The 13,732-nt window shown below is 42.7% G+C and overlaps 1 protein-coding gene across 1 annotated transcript in view; it reads left to right on the top strand.

Annotated features, from left to right (window-relative positions):
- LOC147433606 (uncharacterized) overlaps positions 1-13,732 on the top strand; it is a 110,519-nt gene that overhangs the window by 77,405 nt on the left and 19,382 nt on the right. The gene's annotated exons all lie outside the window — the stretch shown is intronic.

Here is a 13,732-nt window from a genome sequence, read left to right as displayed (position 1 = left end):
CTCTAAACCCTAAACCGTAAGTAATTCTTGCGTGGACTCGATCTAACGTAAATAAGCGTAAATCTAAATAAACGTAAATCTAACTAAAAATAAAGCTAAATCTAATTTAACGTAAGTCTAATGACTAGAGGTTGTCTAGATGGTCATTGTGTCGGGGATGTAGTGACTCTTGCCGCCCTGAAGATCCACCTTCTTCCCTATCTTCTGAAGACATTTCACCAGTACTTTTGGATCGACGGAGCCCACCATGAGTGAAGGCAGCAATACCCTATATTCCATTGAGCGCTTTCTTCACCCGCTTCATGCAGGCATCGCAGTCTATGGAGACCTAAATCTAATCTAATATAACGTAAATCTAAATCTAGCTTAAATAAACGTAAATCTAGTTAAAAATAAACCTAAATCTAATTTAATGTAAGTCTACATATAACCTAATCTTTAACGTCTTTTAAGATAGTTTCCTACGACGTTATAACTCTCTTCTTCTTGTGTGTGTGCGCGTGTGTGGATGTGTGTGCCAATAAAAAGAGATAAATGGTATAACCTTTCTATCACCCATGCCAAGTATGATAGATTGATTATGCCATTTCCCTCTTGAATAATAGGTCTTGAGTTCAACTCCTCGTCGGCTAGATCTTTAGGTCTTTTAATTTTAATTAGTTTCCTACGACGTTAAATTAGTTTCTCTCTCTTTCTCTCTCAATGTGTGTGCGTTTTTTTGGATCGTATGCATGTTTTCTCTCTCTTTTCCTCTCTCAATGTGTGCGTTTTTTGTTTATGCATGTTCTCTCTCTCTTTTCCTCTCAATGCGTGCGTTTTTTGTTTATGCATGCTCTCTCTCTCTTTTTCTCTCTCAATGTGTGTGTGCATTCTTTGTTTATGTATGTGTGTGTGCGTTTTTGTTTTTGTTTGTACTCTCTCTCTCTCTCTCTCAAAAACACTATGTGTGTGTATGTGTGTGTGAGAGAGAGAGAGAGGGAGAGAGAAAGAGGGGAAGGGAACATGAGAATGAGGAGAGGGAAGGAGCATACCTGGCTCTCCTTCCTCTCCTCGTGTGTGTGTGTGTGTGTGTGTGGAGAAGAAAAAGAGAGAGAGAGAGAGAGAGAGAGAGAGTGACGGAGAGAGTTACCTGCTCCTTGCTTGAGGGCGCCGAAAAACTCAGATCTGAGATCTGAATTTTTGGGCACGCTCGGTTATTTTTTTACCCCAGCCGGCGTCGCTATGAGCGTCGCTATAAGCGTCGCTATGAGCGTCGCAAATTTACAAAGAAATTTGCGACGCTCATAGCGATGCTTATAGCGACGCTCATAGCGACGCCAGGAAATTTTTTTGAGCGTCGCTTTGTGAGCGTCACTAATATGAAGAGCCTCTTGTAGTGTTGGGAGGAGTGGGCGATCGTCTAGACAGCAATCTTTGTGGAGCCACATCTTCAGAGGAACTTAAACTTTCATTGCTTTCTTGCTCTTTGGATTCCTCCTCTCGAATGGGAGAGAGTCTTCTTTTGGGGGTCTCTTCAAGAGGCCTCCTAAGCTCTCTCTCCTCTTGGAGAGGAAAGGAAATTCCATAAGCACGAAGTTGTTGAGTAACTTCGGCTTGCAAAGCATGGTTGCCCATAGCTTGATGTAACCTAGTGACGAGATAATTCACGAACATGGGAGCATCATCATTAGCACCTTCATGTGAAAAATCAAAGCTATCAATGTTCATTCTACTCTCTTGATTATTGTCAGCCATGTTAACAAAATTTATGTATGTACTTAGTGTATGCTTTGGCAATTCAAAACCTTAGTTGCCACTCCTCTTAGGCTTTGAAAATCGGCTCTTAAGTATCTACACCCACGGCTCAAAGTGGTTAATTATAGAGAGTAGAGGAGTAGGTCTAACATAGCAGAGTTGCCAAGGGCTATCTCCTTTTGGACTTCTTATGGCTCAATAATGGTAAAGCCGTAGGCAAGTCTAAAAAGACTCCATTATTAAGTCCAAAGCTTCCGAGGTGTGCACCATACCCCACATAGTGGGCTCAACAAAACCAATAATAGATCCCAGTTCCACTTACCCTAATATAATTAACAACATCAACCATTTATAGGCTACTTAAGGACCTCTCTTCTTAAGCAAGAAATGAGAAACCAAATTCTCTGATACCAATGTAATGGAATTGGCCTATTTAACTTCAAAGTAGCGGAAATTAATGAAAGTACTTTTGAGAAATGACTTTGTGAGCATAGAGGGTGAACATAGTTGAAGATAGCAACATAATCATAGCAATTAGTTAACTTGGCATGAGCAATACTTTTGCAAGAGAGAGAATTTAGAGAACATGACAACATTTGAGGACCGGATTTATGTGGAGCCGGTCCCCCCTCCAATAGGCATTTGTATTATGATTTCTCCCATTAAGAGAGACTTGTTACAATACAATCTTTGTGTTCCTTGTGACCTAGGTGATGCAATGAAGATGGAAAGCTTCATGCATCACAAACATAACATAAAATTGAAGAAAGCTTTAAGTATACCAAGCCTCAGTCCCAAGACCTCAAACACCTTCGAAGGTGGAGAGAGCTAGCAGGGAATGAGGGTAGGGAAGAGGAAGAAGAAACATTTCGTAGGAGAAAGAATTAGTTCCTCACTTATCATAACTCTTGTTGCTAGCATACATAATAACATAGTAATGAAGAAGAAGGAGATGGAAAGCTTAAGCATTGAAGCATGGCTCTTGGTTGGATTTGCACTCCATATCCAAGAGTGTTGGTGTAGGCTCTCAACCTCTACTTGCTTGGAGAAGGAGAGGGAGCTCTTGCACTTTGCATAGCACACAATGAGAGTGTTTGTGAGTGTGTGTGGGTGAGTATACCCCCTAAGAAACCCCCTAGCTTGCTTGGGTCGACCCCCCCTTGTAGCTCATGCTTGAAGCTCATTGGACCCCTCCAGGCCTACCAATCACAAGCAGGAGGCATTACAAGCAGTAAGGGTAGCCTTGAGACAAGTGTCCCCCTTTCCCCTTTGAGAGAGAGGGCTAGATAAATGCTAAATCAATTAATTAAATCTCCTAAATTATTATTGAACCCCTTGGGTGGCCAACCAATAGGCTTCAGGCACACCATGAGGGAAACATGAGGAGGAACTTGATAAGTGTCCCTTTTGCTTTCTTTGTACCATGCATGCCTTGTGTGAGTGTGTGTGGGTGTTCTCTCTCATCCCCCCTCATGTAGGGCTCGCCCCCTCCTTGTAGGGATTGAATCTTTGACTTTTTGACACCTCAAGCCCCTCATGCAATGGCCCAGTTCCCACCACACGCTTGGCTCATAAGCACCTTAAGCTTGGGCTAGGTTCTCACCTCAAGTGCAACCCTAGCATCTCAAGCATGTCAAGCACCTCAAGCATCTCAATAATTAAGCACCTCAAGTATCTCAAGAACCTCAATCATCAAGCACCTCAAGCACCTTAGTCACCAAGCAGGACAAGCACCTCGAGCTGGGTTGGGTTCGCGCGCCTCAAGCTCAGCCCTAGCTTACCTAAGGTCAAAGGCCTTTTACACACATTATTGGAGGTCTTCAATGAAGCTAACCCTAAGGTCTTATGCTCCATTTGTTAGCCTTGCTCTTTGATATACCATCTCTCATTTGGGCCCCTTTACCATTGGCCCCGTGTTGAGATAGATCTATAAGCACATGTCTATATCTTAACACTTGTTCCTGTTTATTCTCCCACATTAAGTGATCAATTTAATATGAGAAAATCATTTGGGTTGGTTAGATATTAGATATTAGATTTTATGACAAGCTTACTGGTTTGAAGTCACACGATAGGGAATAAAATGTGTCAGGTATGTTTGAAGTGGAATATATCATAGTGAGAATTGTGTAACAAATTCCTGTGTGGACTTTAATATCATTGCTAGACGTGTTTTGCAGTTTATTTTACCGGTGGCCATTGAGGGATGTTTGTCTCTAGACGTCTGTACCACAATCTACAAACTTGCGAGTGGAATGGGGAAGACGGCTACCGATGCATTATCCGACGGGTCTGGAGAGCCTACGAACATTCATGAGCTTAAGATGGTTGCACAACCAATTGAAAAGTGCACAACAGTGCGGTAAAGAAGTGACTGAGGAGGAATGGGAGTACTCTCGGGGTTGCGCGACCAAGGTAAGTTTGCAATGTACAACTCGCAACTTTCTAGATGTTTGAATGGCCACTCACAGTCTTTGTTGCTTGTAGTATAAGTCATATTCAGCAGCATGGTGTAAAGGTTGACATTTTAGGATGGAACAGACTGACTAAAAGCATTTTACTCAAGATTGTGGAATCATGGCAAAATTTGAACAATCTAGTCGACAACGGTCCTCTGATACAAATACTATATTGGCGGAACTCACTTACTTCGTCACGTACAAGAGATTTTCAGGATCGATTGTGAGGGATTTTTTGTTGACTTGTTTGACGTGCAATGGTTCAAGATAAACATGGAGGGTTGCAACGCTACTGTGCGCAGAGGAGAGTCTGGTTTCTTTGAGGTGGATTCAACTAAAAAATGGACCGACCTGAGAGACATTTTTGTACTACCCGAGCATTGTAAACAAGTAAGTCTGTAAATATTTAACATCCAATTTTAAAATTTATGTGCTTGGAAGCACTCATGTAAGTTATGTGGCTCTGGCAGGTGGTATTTCATTCTACAAAGTCAGCATCAAATCTGGTGGTACGTCATAGAGGTAGCCTCTCGTAGTGCACAGTATGAGAATTACCATGTGCCAATCACAGAGGCATCAGTGGAGGAGATCAGAGAGGATGCTCAGTCAGAAGCCACTGAGGTGGTACCAGACGAACATCAAGCTACTACTCTCTATGGGATACATGCAGAGGATCTACAAAATGAAATTGAGGACATCTGCCTAAACGGAGAGCTCTATATAGACATAGGTAGTTATGCTGTCATAAAATCTAATATCTAACCAACCCAAATGATTTTCTCATATTAAATTGATCACTTAATGTGGGAGAATAAACGAGAACAAGTGTTAAGATATAGATATGTGCTTATAGATCTATCTCAACACGGGGCCAATAGTAAAGGGGCCCAAATGGGAGATGGTCTATCAAGAGCAAGGCTAACCAATGGAGCATAAGACCTTAGGGTTAGCTTCATTGAAGACCTCCAATAATATGCGTAAACGTCCTTTGACCTTAGGTAAGCTAGGGCTGAGCTTGAGGTGGGAACCCGGCACAAACTCGAGGTGCTTGTCCTGCTTGAGGTGCTTGTCATGCTTGAGGTGCTTGATTAAGATGCTTGAGGTGCTTGACTGGCTCCATGCTTGAGGTGCTTCACTTAGTGCATGATTAAGGTGCTTGAAGTGCCTTGAGAAGCTTGCCTGAGATGCTTGTGGGAACACCCCCTACTTCAAGTGCTTAGTCATGCTTGATTACTAAGGGGCTTGCTCATCCAAAGTCAAAAAGATCCCTACAAGGAGGGGGGCAAGCCTACAAGGGGGGGGGATGAGAGAGAACACACACACACACACACACACACACACACACACACACACACACACAAGGGAAGCCCCAGCTTGAAGAGGCAGCAAGGACACTTGTCAAGTTCCTCCTCATGTTGCCCTCATGGTGTGCCTGAAACCTATTGGTTGGCCACCCAAGGGGTCCAATGATAATAAAGGATATTTAATTAATTTATTTTGCATTTATCAAGTCCTCTCTCTCAAAGGGGAAAGGGGGACACTTGTCCCAAGGCTATCCCTGTTGCTTGTAATGGCTCCTGCTTGTGATTGGCTAGGCCTGGAGGGGTCCAATGAGCTTCAAGCATGAGCTACAAGGGGGGGTCGACCCAAGCAAGCTAGGGGGGTGCTTAGGGGGTATAGTCACCCACACACACTCACAAACACTCTCATGGTGTACTATGCGAAGTGCAAGAGCTCCCTCTCTTTCTCCAAGCAAGTAGAGGTTGAGAACCTACACCGACACTCTTGGCTATGGAGTGCAAATCCATCCAAGAGCCATGCTTCAATGCTTGAGCTTGCCATCTATTTCTTCTTCATTACTATGCTATTATGTATGCTAGCACAAGAGTTATGATAAGTGAGGAACTAGCTCTTTCTCGTATGAAATGTTTCTTCTTCCTCTTTCCTACCCTCATTCCCTGCTAGCTCTCTCCACCTTCGAAGGTGTTTGAGGTCTTGGGGCTGAGGCTTGGTATAGTAAAAGCTTTCTTCAAGTTTAGGTTATGCTATGATAGTGATGCATGAAGCTTTCCATCTTCATTGCTTCAACTAGGTCACAAGGAACACAAAGAATGTATTGTAACAAGTCTCTCTTTATGGGAGGAATCATAATACAAATGCCTATTGGAGGGGGGACCGGCTCCACATAAATCCGGTCCTCAACTGTTGTCATGTTCTCTAAATTCTCTCTCTTGCAAAAGTATTGTCTATGCCAAGTTAACTAATTGCTATGATTATGTTGCTATCTTCAATTATGTCAATCCGCTATGCTCACAAAATCATTTCTTGAAAGTACTCTCATTAAATTCCGCTACTCTCAAATTGTATAGGCAAATTCCATTACATTGATATCAGAGCATTTGGTTTCTCTTTTCTTGCTTAAGAAGAGAGGTCCTTAAGTAGCCTATAAATGGTTGATGTTGTTAATTATAATAGAGTAAGTGGAACTGGGATCTAATATCGGTTTTATTAAGCCCACTATGTGGGGGATGGTGTACACCTTGGGAGATTTGGACTTAATAATGGAGTCTTTTTAGACTTGCCTACGGCTTTACCATTATTGAGCCATAAGAAGTCCGAAAGGAGCTAGCCCTTGGCAACTCTGCTATGTTAGACCTACTCCTCTACTCTCTATAATTAACCACTTTGAGCTGTGGGTGTAGATACTTAAGAGCCGATTTTCAAAGGCTAAGAGGAGTGGAAACTAAGGTTTTGTATTGCCAAAGCATACACTAAGTATAAACATAAATTTTGTTAACATGGCTGACAATAATCAAGAGAGTAGAATGAACATTGATAGCTTTGATTTTGCACATGAAGGTGCTAATGATTATGCTCCCATGTTTGTGAATTATCTCGTCACTAGGTTGCAACAAGCTATGGGCAACCCTGCTTTGCAAGCCGAAGTTACTCAACAACTTTGTGCTTATGGAATTTCCCTTCCTCTCCTAGAGGAGAGAGAGCTTAGGAGGCCTCTTGAAGAGACCTCCAAAAGAAGACTCTCTCCCATTTGAGAGGAGGAATCCAAAGAGAAAGAAAGCAATGACAGTCTAAGTTCTTCTGAAGATGTGGCTCCACGAAGACGGCGGTCTAGACGATCGCCTACTCTTCCCAAGTGGAAAAGAGCAACCCATAGTCCTTCTCCTCATCACTCTGAAAAACAAGAGAGGAAACAAAGGAAGAAAAGGGCTAGGAAGAGGTCACCCTCTTCTCCTTCTTCTTCACCTTCCTCCTCTTCCGATGAAAGTTATGGTTATTCTCCTAGAGAATACAAGAGGGGAAGACATCGCAAATCATTTTCTGCATGGTGAAGGTCACAAAAGCTAAAGAAGTTCAAGGAGGGAGGAAAGAGTATCTCTTTTCTCACCTATGATGGCACCTTTGGTGCTACCGACAAAGTGTTGGCCTTCATCCAGCAATTTGATGCGGCCTTTGGGGACAAGGGCTTCACAGAGTCCTCCAAGCTACGCCATGTAGCTATGCACTTCCAAAAATCAGCTCGTCAATGGTGGCTAGCCTTCGTGGCAATGGAGAATCCCCAAAGACATGGAAAACTCTACGAGTTTCCATCATGAAGCAATTTCTTCCAAGTGACACTAAAGATAAAGTTCTTACCGAATGGCGCGGCTTGAAGCTCCTCTCTCATGAGTCTATCAACAAGTATGTAGACAAGTTTTGGGATTTACATCTCAAAGCTACTGTCTTTCAAAAGATAGACTTTGCTGAGCAAAGACAACAATTTTGTGCGGGATTACCTGAAGAGATGGCCGAATACATCAACTCTCACCGGCCCGGTACTATTACCGAAGTAATCCACCACACCATGGTTGCTTCACGCATCAATTTCCATCAAGGGGCTAGACGTAATGTCAAGCCCATGGAAAACAAAGATAAAAATGATGCAAAGGAGAAATCCAATGCTCAAAATAATTCCCAAGGCACTTCGAACAACAACAATCGGTCCAAGGAGAAGCAAGTTTACAAAGGTAAAAAAAAACTCTCTCCTGAAGATCTTGAAGCTTTTCGCAAGGAACATAAGTGTTTCCAGTGTGGGGAGCAAGGACATGGCTATCGTTCTTGCCCCAAGAAGAATACTCGCAATGAGACTCCTAGGGCTTTCACCATCGAAGCTCCAAAAGAGGATGCTCATTGCAAAGGATCATCACTTTCCTATGCGTGGGGAAAGGTAAGAGAGCATGATGCCTTCATCTTGTTTGACCCAGGCTCTACTCTCAACTTCATATCAATAGAGTTGGCCACCAAGTTGGGCATTCAAGCTTTTGAGATGGGAGATATAGTAACAGCTGATGCAACTTTCAAGGGACAACAAGCCTCCGTTACTCCCTTGATTGGGAAGTTGAGGCTTCATGTCCAAATCTATGTCGACAAAGAAGACTTCTTCATCTCTCCTCTCCAACATCAGGATGTTATCCTAGGGGCACCATGGTTTGATCGCATGGCTGCCAACATGAAGTTCCCTGAAAGGAGAATTTACTTCACCTACAGGGGAAAGAACATGTATATAGATGCTAGTGAGCGTGGTCGCACTATTCCACTTGTAAATCCTCTTTCTTTTGATAAATCAATGAAGATCTCAGTTTCTGCGTACATGATTTATGTCAAAGAGTCTCTAAAAGCTAATAATGTTTCATCAAATGAAAATGATAGGAATCAAGAAGAGTTAGACTTGTCTACTTTTCTAAAAGGATTCCAAGATGTGTTCATCGATTATATCCCTATGGACCTACCTCCAAAACGAGGGGATGATGACCATCGTATTGAGCTCCTTCCAGGAAGCTCACCGCCTAACAAACCTCCTTATCGAGTCTCACAAGCTCAACAAGAGGAGATTATGAGGCAAGCACAGGAATTGGTAGACAAAGGGATGGTGAGGCCTAGTTCCTCTCCCTTTTGTTCACCAGTCCTTTTAGTGCAAAACAAATATGGTACATACCATATGTGTGTGGACTATCGAGCACTAAACCATATCACTATCAAAAACAGATTTTCCGTGCCTCGGGTAGAAGATCTGTTTGATAAGCTACAAGGCTCTACCTACTTCAGTAGGATTGACCTTAAGAGTGGCTATCATCAAATAAGGATAGTGGATGAAGATATCCTAAAGACCGCGTTTCGCACAACATTTGGTCTTTATGAATATCTAGTCATGCCTTTTGGCTTGACTAATGCACCAGCTACTTTCAATCGTCTCATGGAGAAAAATTTTAGACCGTATCGTAAATTCACTAGAGTGTTCTTTGATGATATCATCATCTACTCCAAGTCTTTGGAGGAACATAAGCAACATCTCCAAGTGATTTTTCAAGCCTTGAGGGAGAACAAACTTTTTCTCAACCAAAAGAAAAGTGAATTCTTCCTTCAAGAGATTCAATATCTAGGTCATATTATCTCTCACGATGGTATTCGTATGGATCCATCAAAGTTAGAGGTAATAAAATCATGGCCTAACCCAAGGAATCTACATGAGCTAAGAAGCTTTATTGGTATGTGTGCATACTATAGACGATTCATAGCAAAATTCTCTCAAGTAGCAGGACCACTACACGACTTAACAAAGAAGAACGTTAAGTTTGTATGGACTGTTAAGGAGCAAAATGCTTTTGAAAAACTCAAAGAGAAGCTTACTTCCCAACCAGTCCTCGTGCTTCCGGATCTCTCAAAGCCATTTGAGGTCCAATGTGATGCCTGTGGTGATTGCCTTGGAGCGGTTTTGCTTCAAGAAGGGCATGCCATAGCATATGAGAGCCGAAGGCTCAATAGTGATGAACGAGTCTTGGGAATTTATGAGAAAGAGCTTTTAGCTGTTCTACATGCCCTAGACACATGGAAGCACTACCTATTGGGGACTCCATTTATCCTACGAACCGACCACCAAAGTCTCAAGTATTTCATGACGCAAACCAAGCTTTCCGACAAACAAATGAGGTGGGCAAATTTTCTTTCGCAATTTAATTTCCATATTGCTCACATAGCTGGTAAGCACAATCAAGTTGTCGATGCACTTTCACGACGACCAAAAGTTAATGCGGTGTCTATAGCTACTCACAATGATCTATCCTCTATGATAGATGAGTATGCTATTGACCCTGACTTTAGAGACATAATGTCAGCCCTTGCTTTGGGGAAGAAAGAGGAACCATTCACCTTGCAGGATGGTTATCTTCTCCACGGAAATAGGCTATGTGTTACCCATTCCCTTCGTGAGAAAGTTATGTATGAATCCCATGCTCCTCCATATGCAGGGCATAGAGGTATTCAACCTACTCTTCGAGGAGTAGAGACGTATTTCTATTGGCCTACCATGAAAGTGGACATACAAGAGTATGTTTCAAAATGTGTAGTATGCCAAAAGACCAAGTATGATAGAGGGAAGCAACCTGGATTACTCCAGCCATTGCCTATTCCAAATTCACCATGGGAGAGTATATCCATGGATTTCATCTTTGGATTACCCAAGTCTATCCATGGGAATACAAGAATATGGACAATAGTCGACAGGTTTAGCAAGCAAGCACATTTTATTCCTGTCAAAAAGACTATTAAGGCACATCAAATGGCAACTCTCTTCATATCTCAGATTTTCAAGCACCATGGATTATCCACATCCATCATGTCAGATAGAGATCCTAGAATGACCAGTAATTTTTGGAAAGGTCTCTTTAAAAATCTAGGAACAAGATTGAATTTCTCTTCGGCCTATCACCCACAAACGGATGGCCAAAGTGAGACAGCCAATCTTACGATACTCGATCTACTCAAGACTTATGTTACCGAAGTAGATCAACGCTCGCAATGGGAAAAGTATTTACCTCTAGTAGAGTATGCCTACAATAATACTATCCATACTTCTACGGGGAAAGCACCTTTCGAGATCATAGAGAGAAGACCTAAAAGTCCCTTGCTACTCAAAGTACATGGGAAGATCTTCGCCGCCGATGAGTATAGCCGTGACCTACAAGAATCTTTTCAAAAGATTAGGGAGGCTATAGCCATCTCTCAACAAAGGCAAAAAGCTGCTACTGATAAGCACAAAAGAGCCTTAATGTTCAAAGAAAATGATTGGGTCTTACTCAAGTTTCCTAAGGCTCGATTAAGGCAAACGACGGGCAAAAATCCTACCGGGCATCAAAAGTATTATGCTAAACTAGCAAAAAGATACTATGGTCCTTTCCAAATCTTGAAGCCCATCAATGAGACGGCTTATCAACTCAAGTTGCCCAACCATTGGCTTATACACAATGCCTTTCATGTAAGCCTACTTAAGCCCTACAAAGGAGACTAGCCACCAATTGAACCAATTATTGAAGACCCTCCCAAAGTTGAAGACCAAGAAGAGGTGCTACAACCCGAAGCTGTCCTTCGGCATGAAGACAAGGTACTACGACATGGTAAGATAATCTGACGGTATCTTATTAAGTTCAAAAATTATCCTTTTGAAGATGCTAGATGGATGCAAGGAGTACAACTTAAGGATAGTATGAACCTTGTCAATGCTTACAATGCTACATTAGAGTAAGCAAATGTACAAATTTCTTTTAAATGACTCATGTTTTTGTCTTATAAGACTAGTCCTCTTTTTAATTGTGCACAATTTTAACTAGTATGCATGCTTAGAATCATGTTTGTGATGACGACGTCTCTCAAACACCAAGTAGAATTTGTCACTCTACTTTGGGAGAATGAAATGGACTAAAGAGCAGACATGCTTGCGGCAGCTATGTCTCCCAAGTACCAAATGGATTAGTCATCCATCTTGGAAAGATGTTGTAGGGTAAAAAAGGGATCCTCTACCCGCTAAGTACGATTGACTAATGACTAAGGCTTAATCTCTTCTACCTCATAGTCGAGGACGACTATGATTTCAAGAGAGAAGTAATGTCATAAAATCTAATATCTAACCAACCCAAATGATTTTCTCATATTAAATTGATCACTTAATGTGGGAGAATAAACGGGAACAAGTGTTAAGATATAGATATGTGCTTATAGATTTATCTCAACACGGGGCCAATAGTAAAGGGGCCCAAATGAGAGATGGTCTATCAAGAGCAAGGCTAACCAATGGAGCATAAGACCTTAGGGTTAGCTTCATTGAAGACCTCCAATAATATGTGTAAACGTCCTTTGACCTTAGGTAAGCTAGGGCTGAGCTTGAGGTGGAAACCCGGCACAAACTCGAGGTGCTTGTCGTGCTTGAGGTGCTTGTCCTGCTTGAGGTGCTTGTCATGCTTGAGGTGCTTGATTAAGATTCTTGAGGTGCTTGACTGGCTCCATGCTTGAGGTGCTTCACTTGGTGCATGATTAAGGTGCTTGAAGTGCCTTGAGAAGCTTGCCTAAGATGCTTGTGGGAACACCCCCTACTTCAAGTGCTTAGTCATGCTTGATGACTAAGGGGCTTGCTGTGAAGGGGTCAGGTTGAGTAGGCTGCATGCCTAAAGCCATCATAGTGAACTCAGGCATCATATTGATGCCAGATCCACCATCCACAATTACTCCTGAAAATTGCTGCCCCAAGACGGACACTGTCAGGCGAGGGCTTCTATAATCCGTGAGGGGAGCAGCGGGATTGGATATCATATAGGACTCTGATGGTCGCACTAGGAGGTGCCCGCTCCACTAGGACTTGCTCCGGGATAAAGTGATTGAATAACAGCAAGGGTGTCACTTCTAAAACTTTCATCTAGCCGCAGCATGTCATAGAGGGACACTTGTTGGAAGGTGTTCTTCAAGATTGTCTCTGCTGTAAGCTTTTCCTGTTCTACCAATGGTTTCTCTGGTGCCTTGATCTTCTGCAGATCGAACTGCTTCCAAGAAAGCTTCATCAATATCGGAGAGCAATGATTTGGATTCTTTCATGGCATTGGGGAATGACTTGAAAACAGCTGAAGGCAGGGTATCCATTGGTGTGTGAATGTGTGGGGGAATTGAACTTGCTGGAACGCTAAGACCGAGAGCGGCTCTCTAGGCCCGGGTGAGGACGCCTGCTAGCTCCTCTACCAACTGCAACTTCTGTTGAGTGGTAACCACATGGGCGGAAGGGGGTGGTTGAAGAGTGGGGCTCACTGCTATCAAATTGAGCTTCGGAAAGGTAAACTCATTATGGCTTTGACTTGGGTTCGCAGTAGTGGATGCACTAAGTTTAGGGAAATCTTTACTATAGTGATCCTTAATTTCAGGGCAATGATGACAGGGAGGGGACCCTTCTGGCAGGGGGCATTTTCTTTGATCATGCCCATATTCCCCGCATCTATAGCACAAAATGGGTCGATTCAAAGGGCGAGTCGACGAGCGAGGTGGTCCTTGCTCCTGGTGCATGGAGTTGGAGGTGGAGGCATAGAAGTTTTGAGGGGATAAGGGAGCATGGATATGATAAAAGCTCTGAGACGGAAAAGTACTTTGCATACCTTGCATAGGAGGGGCTGGCAACAAAGGTGGGATATGGTGTGGATGGCCACAGGAAGAAACCATGTTGGATGCAG

Source organism: Adiantum capillus-veneris, chromosome 19, assembly GCF_014529385.1.
Source record: "Adiantum capillus-veneris isolate H3 chromosome 19, ASM1452938v2, whole genome shotgun sequence".
In the NCBI taxonomy this organism is placed as follows: domain Eukaryota; kingdom Viridiplantae; phylum Streptophyta; class Polypodiopsida; order Polypodiales; family Pteridaceae; genus Adiantum; species Adiantum capillus-veneris.
This window is presented reverse-complemented; position numbering and strand designations above follow the sequence as displayed.